The sequence below is a fragment of the Protopterus annectens genome, chromosome 9.part0, assembly GCF_019279795.1.
Source record: "Protopterus annectens isolate FY-2018-M chromosome 9.part0, PAN1.0, whole genome shotgun sequence".
Taxonomy (NCBI): Eukaryota; Metazoa; Chordata; order Ceratodontiformes; family Protopteridae; genus Protopterus; species Protopterus annectens.
In genome coordinates, this window is record NC_056743.1 from 822,869,378 (window position 1) to 822,890,999 (window position 21,622).

Genomic DNA, 21,622 nt, shown 5'->3' on the forward strand with positions numbered 1-21,622 from the left:
ATGCTTATGTATAAAAGTAAAAATGTGAAAAAGAGATGCATTAGAAATGTACTGAAACAAAGATAGAGGCCAGAGAAAACATTGCATAGTCTGAATTGGGTGTTAATTTAAGCCAAAGGAAGGCATTGTTTAGGTTTTAATCAGTTTTGTTGAATCTCTGTTATAAAAAGACATTTTGTAAAGTTGTATAATAGCAAAAAAGTGCATTGAGAAAAATTTGCATATTAAAGCAGTTATTGATGCGATCAACAACCTCACAAAGAAGTGACTTCAGGCTAGGAGCAAGTAATTACTGAACAAGGGCCTGGCATAGCTCACTTAAGGTAACGGTTATAAGGGATACTTGCGCATTAGCTGAGCAGTTCAGTGCAAGTGCCTTTTTTGAAACCCTGCCTATATCTTTTTGAGGACATACAATTGGGTAGAGTCAGTTGAAGACTTGAATTTGAAGAAATTCATGACCTGCAATAGACATCACATAAAGAGACTACAGAAGTGTAATGTGTTTGTAGCCCTAAAAATTAAAGCAGAAAGGGGGTGTAGACCTTTTGCACTACCTCCAGCTTATCACTAGATGGGGAGTATAATGACTTGACACACTTTCAAAATTTCCTATAGAGTACTCTGTCGGGAATACTGGGCGAGCAAATGAATGTAACTAAGAGAACTATTTTTTGAGCTGGGTTACAGGAACTGAATTGCCTAGATATAGTAAGACCTTGTTTAGGTCAATTCTGGTGACTGCAAAAAAAGCAATTTATAGAAAATGGAAATCAAATTCTAAACCAAGTACAGTTGAAGTTGTGAATATTGTAACAGATAAAAGAACAGTAGATTGGATCTTTTGAAAATGAGAGGAGTAAGTTATGTAGAAAAAATTGAAATTATGGAAAAATACATACAGAAAAATGTTTTGGAGGCGGATTGAGGTTTAAGAGGAAGCAGGAATTAATCTATGTGATATTGCTTATATTATGGAATATGTAACAGAATATGTAATGTATAATGTTTGTAAATGTGAACTTGTCAATACAGTTTGATTTTATATACATGCAAGTTTGCCTTTGTCACAAGTGATAATTCAGTAGAGGTGTTTAAAAAAAAAAGAGGGTATCACTAGAGTCCATGTGATACTAACTCTCATTAATAAAGTATTGCATTAGGACAGGAGATGATGTGAAAATGTAAAGTAAACTGATACAGGGACCCACATGCAAGTGTTTCATATACATTTTTGTCTATAATGAAATCAACCTACCCATTGTAGTAGTACACTCCAAAACAGTAACACAATTCCAAAGTATATAAAGGATGTTGTAAAAGAAAAAAAAGCTTCCAGAGAAGTATGACCTCCAATGTTTCCAACAAGTGAGGGAAATGAGCACATTATGTGGCTCTGTTTACCTGGTATGTGCCTTTAGAATCTATTTTACTATACCTTTTATTCCGGAGGAGTCTGTAAAATGAAATGTAAGCTTGTGGTCTGCATCTGTTATGGTTGCTTCTTCAGCATGTGTTCTTCTTCTGTCCCTTTCCTTTCAACATAAGTGACTGAATAAGTCTCTACGTGAAGTTTAGCTATGGATAGAAAAGTGTACAGGCTTCAAGATTTATCTACTTCATGCATACATTTGGAGAAAGGTCAAACTTCATGTTTCTTCATCTCTACTTCCTTGGCAGAATATTCGTAGAGGAGAGGAGCCTGTTCTCAGGGATAAAACAGTAAAATACACTGATCTCCAGTCCTCTTGTGCTTTTGGGTTGGAATACCTGCCATTTTGCAGCATTAAACTATGTTTTTTCTTCTAAAAGGCAACCCTTGTTCATGTACTTCATTTCTTATGCTGTTTAGCCTGTCAGACTTCAGCTTCAGTGTGTGCAACATGTTCACTAGGTTGTTTGTTATTGCTTAGTATACACCAATCTTTCATTGCTAGCAACCAGGCAGCAGCCAGCAGCCACAAGAACCTCATCAATATGTGGTTAAGTCATGACACTTGCTATCCTTTATGGTGCACTGACTATGACATACTAAAAAGATAATCTTTATTGAAATGCAAGTTACTGGCAGTGTAGTTAGTGTATGGTAGTTCCCATTTCACCATCAGAGTGATTGTATGGAAACTAAACTGCTGTTGCAATTTAGATAAAAGTTGGTATTGCTTATATGGTGGTGATAGCTAACTTTTTGGTCCTGCAGCACAATTTCCAGGTATGACAAGGCCTAACATTACACTGTAAACAACTTTGCTTATCACACTTCTTGCCTTACCTTGTTCCTTTTCTACTTGCTTTCATTTATTTTTTTAATAAGAAAGGTGTGTACAAGGTAAATTTGAAAATTCAGCAAGTATGTTTACCTAACGCTGTCATCAGATAGCCAAGTTCAATCTGTTAAATGCTCCTACTGATGGTGCCTTTTTAACCTTGCAAATCATGCATGTATTTTGTTAATAACCTGCTCCATTGGCAATGATCTTCCAGCTCTCGGATAGCTGACTCTTGCAGGTCATGATTTCTATTTTGAGTTGTTTACTTTTTCAGTGAGTTCTCTTACTTTGCCTGACTTTATGGCCTGTTAATGCAATCATTTTTTCTCTCTTCTGTTCTTCTGTGTAGTACAAAGTAAATCATTGATGGCTAGCAGGGTTTGTAAACAAGTTAAAATGCCAGATATGTGTGATATAAAAAAATGAGACCACAATAAATCATTTCAAAACTTTTCCCACCTTTAATGTGACCTGTACAATTCAATTGAAAAACAAATCTGTTAGGGGAAAAATATAAAAGATAAAAAAGTGCAATAAGCTGGTTGAATAAGTGTGCACACCCTTAAAATAATACTTTGTTGAAGCACCTTTTGATTGTATTACAGCATTCCGTCGTCTTGGGTACATACCTGCCATCAACTAAAGAGACTCCGATTAACCCCAAATAAAGTTCAGCCATCCTAGTAGGATTTTCCTGACATTTACTCAGTTGCCTGCAATAACAAAAGCCATAGTTTGTAGAGACCTTATAAAGCATCAAAGAGATCTCATTGTTGAAAGGTTTCAGTCAGGAGAAGGGTACAAAAAAATTTCCACAGCATAGGATATACCATGGAATACCATGAAGATAGTCATCAAAAAGTGGAGAAAATGTGGGATAACAGTGACGTTGCAAAGGAAATCCATCCAAAATTAATGAAAATACAAGACGAAAACTGGTCAAGGAGGCTGCCAAGAGACCTACAGCAAAACTGAAGGAGCTGCAGGAATTTCTGGCAGGTGCAAGTTGCGTACTACATGTGACAACAATCTCCCATATTCTTAATAGGTCTGAGCTGTGGGGTAGGGTTGCAAGATGGAAGCCTTTCTTGCAGAGAAAAACATCCAGGCCCAGCTAAAATTTGCAAAACAATACATTAATTCTCCCAAAAGCATGTGGGAAAACATGTTTTGGTCTGATGAGACCAAGGTTGAACTTTTTGGTCACAATTCCAAAAGGTATGTTTGTTGCAAAAACACTTTGCATCACCAAAAGAACACCATCCCCACAGTGAAGCATGGTGGTGGGCAGTATCATGCTTTGGGGTTGCTTTTCTCCAGCTGGAACTGGGGCTTTAGTCAAGGTGGAGGGAATTATGAAAAGTTCCAAATACCAGTCACATTTGGCCCAAAATCTTCAGGCATCTGCTAGAAAGCTGAAGATAAAGAGGAATTTCACCTTTCAGTATGACATTGACCCCAAGCATACATCCAAATCAACAAAATAATGGCTTCACCAAAAGAAAATTAAAGGTTTGGAATGACCCAGCCAGCGCCCGGACCTGAATGCAATAGAAAATCTGTGGGGGTGACCTGAAGAGGGCTGTGCACAAGAGATGCCCTCGCAGTCTGACAGATTTGAAGTGCTTTTGCAAGGAAGAGTAGGCAAATATTGCCAAGTCAAGATGTGCCATGCTGATAGACTCCTACTCAAGAAGACTGAAGGCTGCAATTAAATCAAAAGGTGCTTCAACAAAGTATTAGTTTAAGGGTGTGCACACTTATGCAACCAGCTTATTGTACGTTTTTTATTTTTTATATTTTTTCCCCTAACAGATTTGTTTTTCAATTGAATTGTACAGGTTATAGGTCACATTAAAGGTGGGAAAAGTTTTGAAATTATTTATTGTGGTCTTATTTCTTATATCACAAAAACCTGGCATTTTAACAAGGGTGTGTACAATTTTTATATCCATTGTAAGAGGGATCAGAGGTGAAAATTAAAGTGGGTGGATTCCTCTCTGATAATTTCTGTTTGAGCTGAGGAAAAAGGCAGGGGCTCTTACATTTACAACCATTGGCAAAGAAAATAAGGGACTCAGAAATTCAAGGATATAATTGTTATAGTAGTCGAGAAAAGCTGGCTCTGTTTGCAGATGATATTATTTTATACAGAACCAGAAAAGGACATTACAGTGTTGTGGAATATTTTGAGACCATTTCAAATCTCAGGGTACAAAATTAATGAAGCTAAAACAAAGAATGTAGAGGCAAATTATGTACCCACACACAGATTGGTTCAACAATATCCATATTTATGGGGACATAAAGTGAAGTATTTAGAAGTATGGATTAAAATGATTCTGGTGTGTGTGGCAGCTAAGAATATGTGGGAAGAGACTAAACGGCTAATGCAAAAACTGAGAAGTTGAAAGCTCTGCTATATGGATACAAATAATAAGACACAAGCAGTTAAAATGTTTTTAGTCTCTCTAGTCTTATACACAGGTCAGACATATTTTATCCACAAGATGAGAAGTTGTAGACAGCAATTAATAAAGAGTTGAAGGATTTTATCTGGGCTGGGAAGATGGCAAGAGTCAGGTGGGATAATCTGATTCTTCCATTAGAACAAGGCGGATTGGGATTACCCAGTTTGAAGTATGTCAGAGCTACACAGTTAAGACTCATACACTTAGCACAAGCAGAAACGTATAATTCAAAGTGGAAAGGAATGATAATGAAAAAGGGTGGAAGCTCAAGAAACAAGGAGAGACTGGTATTTTGGATTCAGACCTTTAAGGAGAATATGAATATAATATTTTGTATTACTGTTGTTAAAGTAGCAGAAAGTATTCTAAGAACTAAGCCAACATGGGAATGGAGAAAGGCAATTCGGCTGATAGGGATGACTACAATTAGGGATACAGACATTAGGCAAGAGGGGTCTGGAACTTGTTGGAGAAAAGTGCAAAGGGAACCTAGGTATTGATAGCAAATAACTAGAGAGGAAAAGGTAATAGAATAGGAAGACGCCAAGAATTTATTTTGCCTGCAGATTAGAGATTGCCTTCCCTATCAAGGATTGATACCAGAGTATAGGCAGAGAGAAAGAAATAGGGGGGTCCTAAATGAAAGACTTGCACTGGTTGAGTTTTTAGTAGAATCTAGAACAGAGGTTGCTGTTAAAAAAAAAGGACCAATTGGAACATATAAAATATTGTATGCTAACTATAAGAATCAGTCAGAGGAGGTTAAAAAGGATTGGGAAGAGAGACTGGATAAGCAATTCACAAATAAACAATGGGGGGATATATGTTAGTCTCTCAAGTAAGCAACAAAGTCTAGAAGATTTAGGATTTTTGCTTGAAAATGTTTATGTAGATATTTTATACCCCATGTAGATTCCAGAGAATTTTTCCTGAAAATAGGCAGCAAATGTTGGAGGTGTGATTGGGGAAGAAAGAGAGAATTTGGAACATATTTTCTGGGAGTATAATGCGTTAGCAGACTTTAAAGATTCCCTACAGATTACTCTGTCATAGATATTGGGTGAGCAAACTGGTATATCTAAGGAAATGAGCTATGATACAGAATCTGAATTGCCTAGACATAGTAAGGCTTTGTGAAGTCTAATTATACTGTCTGCCAAAAAGTAATTGCTAGAAAACGGTAATCCAAGTGTACTAGAATTACAGAATATAGTAGCAGCGAAAAAACAACTGGAATTGGGATCTTTAGAAAATGGTAGGAGCAAATTACATAGGGAAAAAATGGAATTGTGACGACAGTACATACAGGAGAGGAATGAGGTTTAAAAGAAGACAGGATTTGAATGAGCAATGTAATGTTTGAGTGATTGGGTAGATTATAAGTGATGTATAATGTTTGCAACTAAAATTATCAGTATGGTTTGTGATGTAAAATGCTTGCAGCTGGGATTATGTCAATATGGTTTGTTTTCATTTATATAAGTGTATGATTTCCTGTGTTGTAAGTGATAATTTAATAAAGATGGTTCTTGTTTAAAAAAAAATATATGACACTTGGTGGCTAATGTACAGTTGCACTTCATTGGGCATGAATTCTGTGTCCTTGGAGACTGTCTTCCTGTCATCACCTCATTACTTTGAATTTTCATTCTGCAGGCTTTTTACATATAAAGGCTTTTTATATGACTTCTACAGAAAGTTTGGGAAAAAAATTGGGATTATAGGACTGCTCGTGCATGCAGTGATGCCATATGTGGGTAAAGGGGACATCTATGCCGGGACTACAAGAGATCATGTTTTTTAAAAGCTGTGTAAGAGGACACAAAGTACCCCCATGCAGTACTCATTGTGTAATGTTTGTTGAAGATCAGCTGGGATGGGGAGCACTCAAACTTAGTTATTTCTAAGTTTCATAAGAGTATAGTAGATTCATAGGTTCATTTGTCAAGTTTAAGACCTACTGGAATTCAAGAAGCTTGACTTGTTTGCATTGTAAAAAGAAGCTTATTTCATAATTTTGAGGTCCTTGCATAATATGTCTGCCACTTTTTTCTGTTATTGATAATTATTTTAATACTGTCTTCTCTGATGTGGTGGTAGTCCTAAACTTTCAAGCAGAACCAGATAAGACACTAGCTTGTAAACAAGGCAGAGGCCATTTTTAAGTAACCTGTAAGAAACTGAATGTAACAACTATAACCTATATTGCATTCAAGTAAACTGCATTATAGTAATTTCTGTGGTTATGTGGTTATAATTCACATGATACTTTGCAGTGGTGAATCAGCAAAGACCGCATAATCACATGTTCTGCTTGTTTGAAATATTTGATTTGTTTCTAGGGATTAGATCAGTTCCAGTGAGTATGCAGGTATGTCTCTTGAACCTTAAAGTGCTCATCAGGTAGAAAACCAGCTTGTGATATCATACAGTCAAAATGATGTCTTGTTCCACAGTCACCAGCTTGCACTTTGGGTACATGTGTAAATCTGGTAGTATAATGCATTATAATGCAAAGTGTCAGATTTAGCAGATGTATCAACCCGGATGTATTTGCCATATTTTATTTACCCTTTTCATGATCATGAGGAAGCTAGGGCCTGTCTCCACAAGCAGTAGGCAGAAAGCAAGCACTGGTTAGGCTGACCGTCCATCACAGTGTGCATATATATATATATATATATATATATATATATATATATATATATATATATATATATATGGGTCTACTTCTAAATTTCTAAATTTTGAAGTTTCAAAACATCGACTTTCTTATGGTCGAGACCATAAGATCAAAGTTTTGAAATTTTGAACCTTTTAAATGGTGATCTCTGTACAGAATGGAATGGTATATTTACCAGTTTCCCTGCTGTAGTTCAAGCTCAGAGTTGGTATATTTAATTAGCAGGGGTCTGGGGACGGGGAGGGGGGCTTGTTCTTCCCTGCAAAAACATAACAAAGATGTTTTTGTTTTTATTTTTTTATTTAAATTTCGAAATGTCACAACTTTGATCTTATGGTCTTGACCATAAGAAAGTCTATGTTTTGACATTTTGACACTTCAAAATTTAGAAGTAAACCCATATATCTATCTATATATATATGTGTGTGTGTGTGTGTGTGTGTATATACATATATATGGGATTCGGACACATGCTCGACTAGCATATGTCCAAATCACAAAACATCGAACACACATACACGAAAGCGCTTAACATCGACAAGCGCTTCCGTGTATGTGCGCCTGTTTCGTAGATCGGACTACAGTGTGGGTAAGGGAAAATTCCCTTTTCCCCACTGTAGTGCGATCTCGGAGTGAGAATAATAAAGTAGGGGGGGTGGGGGGTGCCCCCCTACAGAAATGTAGATTTTTTTTTTTGAACTACACATATACAGAAGCGCTTTTCAGTGTTAAGCACTTTCATGTATGTGTGTTCGATGTTTTGTGATTCGGACATATGCTAGTCGAGCATGTGTCCCAGACCCACAGAGATATATATATATATATATATATATATATACATATATATATATATATATATATATATATATATATATATATATATATATATATATATATATATATATATATATATATATATATATATATATATATATATATATATATATATACATATATATATATATATATATATATATATATATATATATATATATATATATATATATATATACATACATATATATATATATATATATATACATATATATATATATATATATATATATATATATATATACATATATATATATATATATATATATATATATATATACATATATATATATATATATATATATATATATATATATATATATATATATATATATATATATATATATATATATATATATATATATATATATATATATATATATATATATATATATATATATGTACATACATATATATATATATATATATATATATATATATATATATATATATATACATATATATATATATATATATATATACATATATATATATATATATATATATATATATATATATATATATATACATATATACATATATATATACATATATATATATATATACATATATATATATATATATATACATATATATATATATATATATATATATATATATGTATATACATATATATATATATATATATATATATATATATATATATATATATATATATATATATATATATATATATATAAATATATATATTTATATATACATATATATATTTATATATACATACATACATATATATATATATATATATATATATATATATATACATATATATATATATATATAGATATATATATCTATACATACATACATATATATATATATACATATATATATATATATATATATACATATATATATATATATATATATATATATATATATATATATATATATATATGTATATATATATATATATATATATATATATATATATATATATATATATATATATATATATATATATATATATATATATATATATATATATATATATATATATATATATATATATATATATATATACATATACATACACTGCTATTGGCAATTTGGAGGATTAGCAGTTCACCTAACAATGCATCTCTTCATGAGCGCCCATAAATTTTAGAGAGAGAACATGCAGACTTTTCACATATGGGAACCACAGCTAAAAAAAATGGAAGAACCTAGGGCTGTGAGGCAATAAACTTTGTCTGCTGCACCAAAGTACGAAGGTGTCATTCTTCTAGCAGCTGTATAATTAAGATTTATGAGAGAAAATGGACTTTTTCTTTTTATGTATTTTTATTTTATTTATTTTACATTTGTTGACTGGGCTAGTCTAACTGGATACATATCCATTTTCGGTAGAGGCCCGGGGAGAAAAGCTCCAACACAAGACAATACAATATAGAATGTTGCAACAGTACAAGCTTAACACAGCTATTGTTAATAAAAACACAATTTTCATAGTGAGTATAACACAAACAGTAAAGGTAATATACAAATAAAGTTTAGTATATACATATATACATAGATTTAAATTGCAGTATCATTATCTTTATGGTTCATTAGGATAAGTCTGTAGTTAGTACAGTAGAGTAAAAGGTGAAGAGTATTCATTAGTATAAAGAAAGAGAGTTAGTCAGGGTTAGTACAAGGGCATAACCAATGTGTACTAAAATAGTTTTAGTTTCTGTTTAAAAAGTGTTATTGAGGACAGAGATGAGTTCACTGGGAAGTAGGTTCCAGTGCTTTCCAACAGTATTAGAGAACAGAGAGTCTCCTGCTAAGTTGTTGAATCTGCTAGTACAAATAAGTAGTTTATTTGAGGAGCGTAAATTTTTAAGATTGTTGTAAGGGGTAATGAGACTAGAGAGTATTGGTGGGTTGATACAGGGGTTTTATGGGCAGTAGCAAGCTGGTGAAATAGAAGCTGATTTTGAAACTCTAGCCATCCTAGCTGCTTTAGATTAAGACAATGATGAGTTCTAAAAGGAGAGCCAGTGAAAAATCTAGCAATATTATTATAGGAGAGTGCCAGTTTGTTGAGGTTGTTTTTTGAAAGATTAGTGTATATAGGTGACGCATGGAATAGAGTGGAGATTAAGTGAGTTCTGGATATAGCGGTCCTGGCTAATGGTGTAAGAAAGGGGTTGATTCTATAGAGGGACCCCAGTTTCTTGTTGACTGATTTTATTGTGTTCTTAATATGAGTATCAATGTTAAGATTGCTATCTATTGTTATTCCTAAGAGTTTAGTGGTTGGGTCAGGAGATATGAGAGTGCCATTATTAGATATGAGTGTGAAATAAGCTGGGGTTGACTTTCGGTTTGGAGTGAAAAGTAAAAGTTTAGTTTTTTTGGGGTTCAGAAGGAGGCAGCAGTTTAAAAAGCATTGTTCTACTGTGTTATGCTTTTTGGGTAAGGGACTGTAGTTCAGTTGGAGAAGAGGCTGAACAAATTATAGTGGAGTCATCTGCATATTGAATACAGGTGGCTTGAGTAATTGCTGAGTGTAGGTCATTAATAAAAATGAAAAATAGGAGTGGGCCTAATATGGAGCCCTGAGGAACACCAAGGGAAATGGGGAGGTGTGTAGATAGATTATTATCCCATAGCACAGTCTGCTGTCTATTGTCTAAGTAAGATTTGAACCAATTTATGGCTGGAGGTTCAAGTGAAAGGGATTTCAGTATATTTAAAAGGAGCTGGTGATTAACCATATCGAAAGCTTTAGATAAATCAATAAAGACTGCAGAGGAAAGAATATTGTTGTTACGGTTTTTGTTAATGCAGTCTGTAAAGGATAGCAGGGCAGTGGTAGTACTGTGGAATGGTCTAAAACCATGTTGACAGTTGGCAAGTAAGTTATTTTGGATTAGGTGGTTAAGTTAAGTAGTTGCTTATGGATGCATTTGTCCATTATTTTTGCCAGTGGAGAGAGTAAAGCTATAGGACGATAGTTTGAAAAGTCGTTAAGAGTTCCCACCTTTATGTAGAGGGATAATGTGAGAGATTTTCCAGATAATTGGGATAGTTCCTTCACTTATGGTTTTGTTAGTCAGAATGGAAACGGGATAGGCTATGGCTTTAGCTCCTTTTTGCAGGTATTCTGCTGGTAGTTGGTCAGCAGGGGGGGGTGGTAGGTTTTAGTTTTTGGAGAAGAGAACAAATGAGGGAAGTAGAAACTGGTTGTAACTGAAATGATGGAAGTGGGCTAGTAGCAGAAGTAGGCAGATTTCAGGTACTTGGAGATAGCTGACAAGCAAGAGTTTGGATGGCATCTGTGAAGAAGGAGTTGAAGGCATTGGCAGTTTATGTGGGATTGTCAAGGTTATAGTCTTGTGGGTTAGGTGTAATAGATTGACCTGGGTGTAGTAGTTTGTTAATGCTAGTCCAAAACTTTTGTGGTTTCTTTTGGTAAGTTTGCTGTAGTTGGAAATAAAAGTTTTTTTTATCAAAGAGGATAGCTTTTTTGTATTATTTCTAAGTTGTCTAAAGTTTTGGTGGTCTGTAGGATTCTTAGTAGTAAGCCATTTTGCCCAGCATTTGTTTCTGTTTATATATATATATATATATATATATAAATTATATAAAATATTTTTTTTTTCTGGCATTGTTTTCTGTTTCTCATCTGTTTGGAAACTGCTTCCCCCTATTCCTGTGGTGAAGTTTATAAAACTGGTCTAACCGCTTTTGTGTTATCCGATTGCTTCAAGGCTTGCTGATTTAAAAATAGTTTGTAAATTCCTGCATACACTGTTGGAAACTCCTGGTGTTCTGGCTGCAGTGTGATTCTCAAAATATATCACTGATTGATAAGTATATTTCTTGGCCTTTTAACCTTTCAGAGTTCTGCATTGTCTTAATTTTGCCAAACTGAATTATTTTATATATTTTCTGGCATTGTTTTCTGTTTCTCATCTGTTCTGAAACTGTCCCCCCCCACCACCAATTCTTGTGGTGGTGTTATAGTTGGTGGCTTTGCAGTTGCCCGACCCTACTGAATATTTGATCTGGGACACCCCTCCCCATCTGGTGTTCACTCTATTTAATACAGAGAGAACATTTGAGAAGGCCAGTCCACTTAGGTTCTTAACCTTGAATTTTTCTTCTGCCCCTTCTTCCTCTCTCCTTAAACTTTACTAAAACAAAAATTGCACTTTATTTTGCTTTTGCCTCTTCTTAAAAGTACTCAATTGTATTTATTCTGCTCTATTTATTACTGCTTTGTAGTAGCCTCATTAAATTGTAACTGTTACTCTAAGCCTTTTGGTTTAAGCACTTGGGCTCCAGACCAGTTGTTTTACATTAAGAAGGTTTGTGGTCTGCACTGTTGTGGCGAGACAGGTTGCTTACACCCTTCTAAGTTGGGAATTGCTGATTGAAGGCTGAGTGTCTGTTATTCTAAAAGTGTATTAGTTCTGGCTAAAGCACTTGGGCTTCAGGCCAGTTATTTTTCATTAAGAGGGTTTGTGGTCTGCACTGTTGTGGGAGGAGAGGCTAGATTCTGCCCTTCTGAGCTGGGAATTTCTGGTTAAAGGCTTATTGTTCCTGCTTATTTGAACTGTTTCTTTCTGAAATTGGTGCACCTTGGTTGCTGTAGCATAGACTAGATTCAGGCATCCTGAATCTAATTTTGTTTGTATAACTTGAGCACTAATCCAGGCCATCTCTTTTGTAGAAGGTTCCCCTGCACCCTAGTGGCAGGAGTGTGCAGTTAGAACTTGCATGATTGAAGACTGCAGGAACAAGGCTCAGTTTTGAGCTTTTGTACTGGTTAATTGGATAATTTGTTTAAATCAGTTTGCTCATTTTCTACCGTTATATAAAAAAATTGTACTTTATTCATCTGCTTTTACTGTATTTGTGTTTCTTCCTACTTTATTTTGCTTTTGCTGCTCATTCTTAAAAGTACTTAATTGCATTTATTCTGCTGCATTTATTACTTCTGGTTAGTAGCCTGGATTAAATTGTAACTTATTCTAAGACTTTGGTTGATGCACTTGGGCTTCAGACCAGTTGTTTTACATTAAGAAGGTTTGTGGTCTGCATTGTTGTGGCAGGACAGGTAGCTTACACCCTTCTAAGTTGGGAGTTGCTGATTGAAGACTTAGTGTCTGTTATTCTAAAATTGTATTAGGTCTGGTTTAGGCACTTGGGCTTTGGGCCAGTTATTTTACATTAAGAATGTGTGGTCTGCACTCTTGTGGGAGGAGAGGGTAGATTCTGCCCTTCTGAGCTGGGGGTTTCTGATTAAAGGCTTATTGTGCCTGCTTATTTGAACTGTTTCTTTCTGAAATTGGTACACCTTGTTTGCTGTAACATAGACTAAATTCAGACCTGCTGAATCTAGCTTTGTTTGTATAACTTGAGCACTAATCCAGACAATCTTTTTTTGGAGAAGGTTCCCCTGCACCGTAGTGGCAGGCTGTGCAGTTAGAACTTGTCTGATCGAAGACTGCTGGAACGGGGCTCCGTTTTTAGCTTTTTATTGGTTAATTGGTTTAAATCAGTTTGCTCATTTGCTACTGTTACATTAAAAAAATACACTTTATGCATTGCTGCTTAGCTAGGGTTAAACTCTTCCCGGCACCATAAAGTCTGCTCTTCAAATTTCCCTTAGAACTAGCCAGATTTTTAGGTTTAGCACTAAAATATGTTTCTTTGAGCTCAGCACTTGTTCAGAACTCATTGTAAGCACTAAATAAGCTACAAATTACTACAGCACTCAACTTTCCTCACTTGTCTAGAAGAAAACTGTTTTTAGTACTTAATAAATAAGCACCTGTCCAGGCATGTCTAAGGGTCAGCTGCCGGTGTTTTCTCTTGTCTGCCTGATGAATCTGGGCATCTTGGGGCAGTGCAGCAATTGCCTCGTACACAGACAACCCTCTCCTCCTACCACCCAACACTACAGCCTATGAGAGATGCACTTATATAGCCAAACTGGAAGCACAGCTCTCTTCACCCAAGACTGGGCTAGACTGTCAAAAGGAGAAGGTAAACAATTGCACCACACCACACCACACTCATCATATAATCCCTCAAAACCAACACCACCAAAACACACACACACACAAACACGAAACACACCTACATTCGTGGAGGCTCTCAATAAAACTCTGCTCAAACAGAGACCTCCAGAGCAGAAACACAAGCAACCTCCTTCCCCCTAACACAACCCAAATGATACATAGCCCGCAAACTCAGTGTGCCACTCAACCACAGCCCATAAGGCATAACAACATACCCAACACTCTAGTCATAGGTGACTCTATAGCCAGGCACACTGATGTTCCACTCACCAGACTAAACAAGGAGAAAGTTACTGTCAGCTGCCTGTTGAGTGCCAGGATCCACCACATAATGCATGCACTCTGGTCACTCCACAACAAGTACAAATATGACTGTCATTGTCCATGTTGGTGTAAATGACCTGAGATGTACCTCCCTGAACTACATGAAAAGAGACATGGAGGAGCTCTCTGATCTTGTAGCCCAGGCAGGTATGACCCTAGCCCTGAGTAGCATCCTGCCATCACCCAGAGTGATACCACAGTACAAGAACAAAATGATTGACTTCAACAGTTGGCTAAGCTACTGGTGTCATTCTAAGAGGATCCAGTATCTGTCTGCCTGGGATGACATGATCGACCGACCACGATGCTTTGCCAGAGATGGCCTGCACCTGTCGCCCTTGGAATTCCGAATACTGGCTAAGGCTCTTGCTACCCCTATAGTGCCTTATTTAGGCAAGGTTCAAATGACAAATTCACCACCTTAACAGGTACAAGCAAGCAAAATCTGTGGGTAATGCTATCAATGCTAGAAGTCTAACCCTCAAAATGCATTCACCCAAGGCACTCCTTAAAATGGAGAACATCAACATCTGTGCAGTGACAGAGACCTGGTTCAAGGCTCCAGAGAGCACCCCTGCATTACCAGGCTACAATTCATATCATACCTTTCAGCCACCTAACCCAGACCGAAACACTAAAGGTGGAGGCGTGTTCATATTCATTAAGGATATCCACACCTCCAGGCTAGTTGCTCAGCATAATGCATCCGAGATTATCCAAGTGCAACTAACTCTGGGCAAGACCACAATCCAAATTGTAACTTGCTTACAGATCCCCCGTCATACCCTAGGATTCCCGCTCCTCATTTCTTGATACACTGGAAAGTATTAGGGTACAACCCAACACCCTAATAATGAGTGATTTCAACTACCCCACCATTAACCGGGAAAATTACTCATGTACCAACTCTTTTGCTCATTGTTTTCTGGAATTCATAAATTCCAATGCCTTGGATCAACTTATCCACACCCCACCAGGGGCAGCATTGTCCTAGACCTGGCCATTACCAACATGGGTGACTGGTGTTCCACACCAGAGGTCAATTCCTCGTTGGTCAGGTCAAACCACAAGCTAATCACCCTAGACATCCGCATCCTGCCCCACCTCTCATTAGGGAAACCACTGTAAAAAATTTCTCCAAAGCCAACTTCACGCTTCTTAAGACAGAAGTGGCAAACTTCACGACACCCATGCAGACGGACAGTAGAGATGAGACTGCTGAATCCTACACAAATGCACTTTATAAGCACTTACACGAGTGCATGGATCGTGCTATCCCTAACAGAACCAAGATGCTATCCTCCAAAAAAAGGAAGCTAATCTGGTGGTCCCCTGCCATAAACAAATTCTACAACAGAAGAAAGAAACTGTTGCAAAAAAGAGTAAAATCCCATGATTGGAGGAACTCCCTGGTCAGCCTCAGTAAGAAGCTGAGATCCTTCACAAAATCCTCCAAAGCTAATTACGAAAACAAAATTGCCACTGATTCTAAAGACAGCCACAAAGCATTCTATAGCTATGTCAAGAATCCCAATGGCAACACTCAGATCTGCTTTGAGTTGCAACACAATGGCACTAAATATACAGAACCAACTGATATTGCCCACATCCTGGCAAATAGGTTCAGTGCTAACCTGACCCCCCTCTCACCCTTAAAGGGCCCATCTCTATACTGGAAGAATGCAAAGTTCCTGTAATCACAGCTGCACAGGTAAAAACCACACTCTCCAAAGCCAAGAACACAGCATCCATGGGACCTGACAACATCCCAGGCTGCATTCTAGATGAACTGCAGAATGAACTGGCACCTCACCTAAGCACCATGTTCAGTCATAGCCTAACCTCAGGCTTTGTGCCCACTGAATGGCGCACAGTCATGATTATCCCACTCCACAAAGGGGAGCCACCACGGACTCTGGGAACTACTTCCCAATTAGCCTGGTCTACAAGGCCATGGAACGTATCATCATGGATCTTATAAAGACATTTGTAATCTCAAACTCTGGACCCCACCCAGTTCGGGTTTGTAAAAGGCAGATCATGTCTCCTAAACCTGATAGACTTCTTTGAAGCAGTCTCCAAAGCTGTAGACGAGGGTAAGGTGGTTCACACAGCCTATCTAGATCTCGCCAAGGCTTTTGACACCATCCCCTACTCTGGAATTATAGATAAACTCACTAAACTAGGTATAAATCCGTATGTCACAAGATGGGTTGCCAACTGGCTCACTGACAGAACCCACACTGTGAAAGTAGCAGACTGCAACTCCGACTTCAGACCAATGACAAGTGGAGTACCACAGGGTTCAGTCTTGGGTCCTCTCCAGTTAGGTATCTACTTTTCTGACATACAGGCCAACACAGAAGGTCTATGGCTAACGAAGTTCGCAGATGACTGTAAACTAGGATCCATAATTGAAACTCCTAACGATGTGGCCATCCTACAGAAGGGGCTCACGGAGACAGATGCCTGGTGTCAAAGCCATGGCCTCAAGCTTAGTGCCAAAAAGTGCATTGTCATCCCCTTTTGTAAAAACTCTGTACCCATGAGCTACCACATAGGTGTTAGTCTACTTAACACCGAAAGTGTGATGAGACCTTGGGACACAGGTGGACAGTAGTCTCTCCTTTGATAATCACATCACCACAGTAGTCAGGAAATCCTTCTACATGGCACACCATCACAAAAGGTTTCTCATCCAGGAAAAAAGAGGTCATTGTTCCCCTAAACTTGTCACTCTTTAGACCCATTATATAGTACAATGCCCCTTTTGGTATGTACCTAACAAGACCTCTACAACAACTGGAAAGGCCACAGAAATGCCTCATAAAGAGAATTACCAGCCTCAAACAGATGTCTCAAAAAAAACTCCAGCTTTACTCCGTCGCTTATCACCTACTCAGAGGCGATCTCTGCCTAACATACAAAGCTATGTCAAACCCACAACTGTTGGACATGCTCCACTTAAAGAAATCCCAATCTCTCCGAGCTACATGCTCTAGGGATCTAAAACTTGTCACCACAACAAACAGAACATGCTGGAGGGATAGATTCCTGTCCCAGAGACTTCCCATACTCTGGAACAAACTACCTATCTATATCAAATAAAGCTCCTCATTAGCACTCTTCAAGAAAAATTTTGATATTTGGATGGGAAATAGGAAATTCACCCCAGGGATCACCTCTGTGGCTCTGCTCGACAGGGGCACAGGAAAATAATTTTCTTGGGTGGCGAAAGCCAGGTTACCTTTTTGGCTAGGCGTATATAGGCCCTAGAGCCAATAGACTAATACCCATCTATGAACCTATAAAAAGTCATCCAGTTTTCCATTAGAAATTCTTGAACTCAAAGCACAAAGGTTGTTTGGTTGTTTTTGATGAGATAATCTGCATTTAGACCCCATATCCAGGTAATCATAGAATCTTTAATGCATCCTGAGCTCAGAACTAAAGAATGACTTGAACACCACCTCTTACATCGGGTCTATGTTAAATGTTAGAACATCCAAAATGTTGAACATCACATGGTCGAGACCAAATGTTCGACATTTGGAATGTTCGAACATTAAATAAAAAAAACAAAAAAAAAAAGAAAAAGCACTTTAACAGCATAAGCAGGGGCGGAACACCCCCCCTACACCCCACGTGGGGGCTGCGCCCCCCCAACTTATATATACCAACTCAGAGACCTCCCTTCAGTGCAGGAAAGGGAAATTTTCCCTATCTGCACCGTACGGTGCTGTTGAAAGTCAAGTCTTCAAACACACATTTGGTCTCGACCATTTAACGTTCAAAATTTTGAGCGTTCGAAGATTTGTCAGGTACCCCTTGCATCTAATGAAAAAAATGAAGAATATGGTTCAGTACGTTTCCCAAAGGAGAGAAGTACCTCCACTTGTGAGATGTCTGCCTTCATCACATGTAAAGTGGACAGCGTGTAAACTTGGGAAGTTATGCTCTACACTGTTTAATTCCCCAGTCTATTTTCCTATTAGTTGACAGTGTCAGTGATATTACTGTTCGTTTGTTTCCGTTAATTCACTGTGTAGACTTTTCCCTATTGCTGTGTGACTGTGGAGTTAGTGTATATAAGGGAATGAGAGGAATGCAAGGTGGCTTGCCTCACGTAAATAATTTTTTTAATAGTCTGAAACTTCATCTGGTTAGTTTCATCAGGCAACTTAGTCAGTGAAGCATTGGTGAAATTACTGGCTATAAGTGAACGTGTGCAGGCCATGGAAAACTATTTTCTGGATATATATATATATATATATATATATATATATATATATATATATATATATATATTTATATATATATAAAAACAAACTGTGCTTTCTTCCCCAAAAACTGAAAAGGTGTCACTATCTACTGTCTAATTGTGAGAGGTTAGGGTAACTTTAGTATTAAATATATAGGCAACATAGCCTTGCTTTTAATTGGGTTGTTGCTAAAGATGAGTAGAATGTCCTCATCAGTGGTTCTTGCATTGCACATTGCATAAAATCACCAGTTCTACTTAACCATCATAGTTTCTGGTACTCTCTATCACCAGTTCATACTTAACCATCATAGTTTCTGGTACTCTCTGTCACCAGTTCTACTTAACCATCATAGTTTCTGGTACTCTCTTTTTTTAATTTCTCCAAGTCTTTTGGGTTTTTAATACGATGACGGGAATGGACCCCATTCCTAAGTCAAAGTATGATTAAAGTTCATGAAATTGGTATGCATGTATGTATTTATTTATTTTATTTTAACATTTGTTTACCAGGTAATGTCCGTCTGGGCCAGAAGCCTATTTTCAGTGGAGACCCAGGGAGAAAACCTCCTGACATACAGTAGAGAATTCTAACAATACAGAAAAATTTAACGAATATTAATAATGTTTGATATGAATCATTTTATACTTCAAAAGCAATTAATTATGATAACAAAATGAAATACAGTTTCAAAACAATGTGTTTTACCAAACATTTGATAAAAGAAGACATTTTAACAGTGCCAGGAATGGTACAATGTAAGATCAGTGTGCTTGCCTAGGATTTAAGACCACACTAACTTCTAATAGGAGAAATGTAAGAAAAGCGTTGGTTATGAGGCGGTAAATAATAGTTATGGGGGTTGAGCTAGCTAGAGAAAGAGCAGTAGTATAATATATAGTTGGGGTATAGTTGTAATATGAGATACAGTATTGTTTCAGTCTTTGATGTCAGCCAGAAATGCTCTTCGCAATGCCCACCATGTGCCCTATAATGACTCCTCCTGCAGTTCGTACGGAGTTGCATTTATTGGTAACATACAGTTGTAGATTCTTTTTTATAAGAGTAGTTGCTCCTACTACTTTTGGAACTGCCTGGGTATCTTTCTTCCTTATTGCTGTAGTTTCTACCTGCAAATCCTGATATTTTATGACTTTGTGTATCTCTGTAAGTACGGCACTGTAGTCATTGAGTGTGTCAGATTCAATGATCAGTGCTACTTCTTTTCATGGACCACTGTATCCGGTTTTCTAGCAGATTTTCAGCCACTTCAGTACCATAATGTTTGCAGAATCCCCAGTGCAACAGTCTTGCCACTTTATTATGCCTTTCAGTATACAATTCTTCTGCTATTAATATGTCACAACCAGCAACGAAGTGTGCAACTGTTCCCAATTCTGTTGTACAAAACCTCCATTTGTCTGTTTCTCCCACATGTTCAATGGACTTAGGAAACCAATGTGTACGTAGCCACTGTCTTGGACTTCCAATATTAACCTTTCATCTCCTGGTTTGAATTCACCTGTCCTTAACCATTCCTGAGTTTGATCCTGGTCAACATGTGTTTTTTTCCAGAAGTGTTCTATACTTGCAACTATATTTAAGCATTTTCCACATTTCTTGCCTTCTCATCTCATCCTTTACCTTATACTCTTTCTTTTGTTTTTTTTTTTGGGCACATTCAGTTGCTGCCTAATTTTTATCTACTTCTGCTTTGACCTCCACTCATGCTTGATGCCTGTATGCTTTGCTTAATTAAGCAGAGGAGTCATCTTAGATTTATTCTCCTAGTGTTTCAAAACCTTCACTACGTTTGGGTCTTGTGAGGCCAAGCAGGTATGTGTGCAGTCCCACAATTGCAGATCTGTACATGTAATTAATTTCAGAGACCCATCTCTCCTTCGGAACGGGGAATATATAATCTTGGTATGCACTGATTTTTAGAAATCATTTGATGAGCATGAAGCATCCTTCTTGTTTTCCTGTCTAATCTGTCCAACACATTTTGGGGCCAGTCAGTCACTCCGAAACTGTAAGTTACGACAGGAAGAGCAAATTGGTTTATAGTTTGGATTTTGTTCCTAGATATCAATGCTGTTTTCAGGATTAATTTAAGTCTTCTAAAGTATTCCTTACTAAGTTTTATTCGCATTTGTTCATGTTTTATTGTTAATCCATCACCTCCTAGTCTCTGGTACTCCAATGTAGAATTCCTGCTGATAAATGACCCTTGAGCAATGGAAGATGTGTATGTTGTTAATTATATGTAGTGTCCTGTCTCCAACTAGTGTGTGTGTGTCTAAAGAATGATTGTCTTTTCTTAACTGCTAACTGACTCTCCAATCCTCCCCCGTCTTAGTTAACTTTAGGATTTCAGGTGGTGCCAGGAAACTACTTTGGCAGAAACTAGGCCAAGTCATTTGTGGGGAAAATAAAGGGCTGTTAAGTATGTTAACAGTCCTCTTAATGTTTTCTGTCGGGTTGTTACGAGGGTGCAGGATGCTGTCCCCATAAGGAAAAGAATAAAAGGAGATTAATGCAAGATGGCTGTTGAATTACAAGATAAAGTGAAACAGTGTGTTGAAATTGTGTGATCTCATTCTGTCATTTACTGTCACATAAAAAGTTGTGAAATAATGATTGCGGAAACTGAAAGTTCAGTTAATTTATAAACAGCAGAGTAGCTTTGTTTGTATTCTCAGAAATTCCTGGGGTTCGATCAGTTCCAAAGAATGAA

At 36.9% G+C, this 21,622-nt stretch overlaps 1 protein-coding gene across 4 annotated transcripts in view; it reads left to right on the top strand.

Annotated features, from left to right (window-relative positions):
• The window catches only part of LIMA1 (LIM domain and actin binding 1), a 1,567,671-nt gene that overhangs the window by 971,905 nt on the left and 574,144 nt on the right, over positions 1-21,622 (top strand). The window lies entirely within an intron of this gene.